The sequence below is a fragment of the Micropterus dolomieu genome, linkage group LG01 (assembly GCF_021292245.1).
Source record: "Micropterus dolomieu isolate WLL.071019.BEF.003 ecotype Adirondacks linkage group LG01, ASM2129224v1, whole genome shotgun sequence".
NCBI classification, from domain to species: Eukaryota; Metazoa; Chordata; class Actinopteri; order Centrarchiformes; family Centrarchidae; genus Micropterus; species Micropterus dolomieu.
The window spans coordinates 20,712,461-20,715,474 of NC_060150.1; positions in this window are offsets into that span (position 1 = coordinate 20,712,461).

Genomic DNA, 3,014 nt, shown 5'->3' on the forward strand with positions numbered 1-3,014 from the left:
AAAGCCTGAACGTGGGGATGGCACCGGGTATGGAGCAACGACGATCAAGCAAGGATGGTGTGGAGAACCGGGGTTGAAATACAGGCTGGGATGAGGTTGATTACTGGCAGGTGTGGCAGGCTGACGAGGTGGATGATGGGTTGCAGGTGCAGGTAGTTGGCTGGGCTCAGGAGCAGAGGGAGAGAGAGCACACGGGGGAGAAAACACAGAGAGGCGGGCAGAGAACCGGGAACCACGGGAAAAAGCAGAAAAACTGATAAAAAGTAGAAAAAACCAGGACACTCACCGTCAGCCGGGCTGCCACCACAACAGTCTGTCCACATTTACTAGGGTTTAGGTCAGAGCTGTGAGATTGTTTTTGGTGCTTTCCCTCTCTTGTTGTTCCTCTCCTCCCCTGGAATGTTCATTCAAGGCCGAGAGAGGATCTCTGTTCCCCAAATCATAGAAACCTAGACTGTGTTAGTTAGTTAGTGACTGTCTTAGGAAACCACTGGTCCAGCTGATTTGTGTTGTAGTATTTCTCTGTTTATTCTCTTTTGTTAAATAAATTCTTCAAAGACAACAGTTTGTTGTAACTCAATTATTTGCTCAGCCCCTCACCAGGAATATAATTTCCACAACATACAGTTTCTTTCGTAGTGGTGCTTGTATTTGGTTTTAACTTTGATCATATCTTTAAAAAATAACTATAATAAAAGTAATAATAACTATAATAATAATTACAGTTCCACAGTAGTTTTTCTGTCTGTCTGTTATTGGTTGTCACCTGTAAAAGACGTAAACATAAAATGATCTGCCTGTATTACTGTGAGTTTGTTTGTTTGCACCTCCAATCTGTGTGGGAATTTTCATTATGGTGTATAACAATCATGCACTGCAGCCCATCATTAATAGCTGATGTCACAGCCTCTAAAAATCTTTTTTTTGCACCACAGTGTGAAGAACACTGCTCCCAGAACTCACTCGCATGAGGTGTTGGCCGTAAGACAATAAAAACTGATGATATTGTTATATAGATTTTTGTTCCAATGCAGTGTGGCACAGTGACGCTGCACAAAGTCTTTGTCCATTCAGAATGTATGCTGTCAGTACGCCATGATGCAGGCCAACGTCACCAACAAATCCTTTGATGGCAGGGCAGAGGGGAAACCTGCCATCACCAGATCTCAGATTAGATCAGAGGACACTCCAATTATGAAGAGGCTTTGGGGGACATGTCTGCCAGACCGGGTGAAATCGTCTTCCAGCTGAATCACACGAGCTGCTGTTGCAGTCGGTGATGAAGGGGCTCTTCTTATGCAGTGCTCTTTCTGAGGGCTTGTTTATGCCACAACTTGATAAATATAGATTTCTTGGGAGCGAGGTGAATCCCCTGCGCTCTTGACCGAAGCAACTGAAAATACGTGTACACTAGATCCCCCTCAAATTTTAGAGAATCATTTTTTCTTGGGCATGACCACACACATACAAACGCATAAATTTTATTCTAAGGATCTGATTTTTACACAAAAATGTGGAGACAATCAAGTGTGACAATAAAACTGTAATTGGGCACCAGATGTTAAAACATCTGCCCTTTTTTTGTCTGAAAACACCCTCAGCCCAGTGAGGAGGGATTTTGACTGAAAATACATTTCCTGGAAGGAGTTTTTCACACTGATAAACAAGTCCTGTTTTTCTCCCTTATTAGTAGTATCTGTAATGGTATACTATGTTTAGCAGGCTGCCTTATTATGCAGGGATCATTGCAGAATGTGCCACTGTTTTGGATGCGATTATATTTGTTTATGTAATGAAGCCATCTGCTTCTATTCTCTCCGTACAATTCCATTAATTAGTGCCACTGTTGATATTAGAAACACAATATTGAGAGATTGCGGGAGGGGTAGGAGAGACGAGGAGATGACAGAGAGAGATGGAGGGGAAGGAGGTGGAGGGGGCAGAGGTAGAACAGACAGAGAAGAAAGAAAGAAAGAGAGAGGAGTAAATAAAGAGAAAGAAAATGAGCATGGCTGGGAGTGATTGCAAATGCAGATGGTTATGAAGCTAAGGCAGATGGTGTGTCAGATTGATTATTGTCGCCAGCGCTGCATGATAGATACAAGGCGAACAATGAGCTCTCCCCTCATTTCAGATGACACGGAGTGATAGAGACATGTCAGCACACAGGGTTAATCTCAGCGTCATTCAAGCTGTTCCGAACCATTTAGACCCATCCATGTGTACCAGCCCATTCATTCTTGACAAGCCGATTACACCTGTAAATAAATATAGCCCCGCATTTGTGATTATTGTGGACAGGTGGGACATTGCAGCGGTGGCGGAGGAGGATTTGGCCGCCATGGTACTTTAGCGCTATCTCATCGCAGCAGAGGGGAGCATTCTCTCCGGCCCCATCATTTTGTACCGGTGGCATTTCAGCTGACCCGTCTGGGAACAAAAGCAGCTTATGCATCTCAGCCTCCAGCGTGAAATATCAAGAGCCAAATGACATCTGACAATATGTTGGATGTAAGCTGGCCTGTATGTGCTATGATATGAGACTGCTATCCACTTTAATTTCACTGTGTTTCATGTGGAGGACATCTGAACTGTTCAGATGTTATTATAACAAGGAGGGACCACCATTAACAGGGCTGCTGTGATTATTATGTTATTGACAGTGTACCATAAGATTACTAGTTGAGCCTACTTCATCTCTTTGACTTCTGGAAATGGCAAGAAAGCAGATCAGAAGAGTACAGTACATTCAAACCAGAACTGTCTTTTGTGTAATCATCTTTGTGGATCACTTCTTAAAGGGGCATTTCACCAGACAGATATAAAAAAGAATAGTCCAAATAGAAGCAGAGACATGCTGACTGTTAGTCTATCATATGGGTCGAATTTCTCGATCATATTGCAATTTGATAGACCTACTGTTGTACTTACTTGTAGGCTAAACTTTGCGTAAGATGCCTTCAAACTGCCCCGGACGGCCGGTTTTGAAGGCAGCATCGATGACTTGAAGCTGC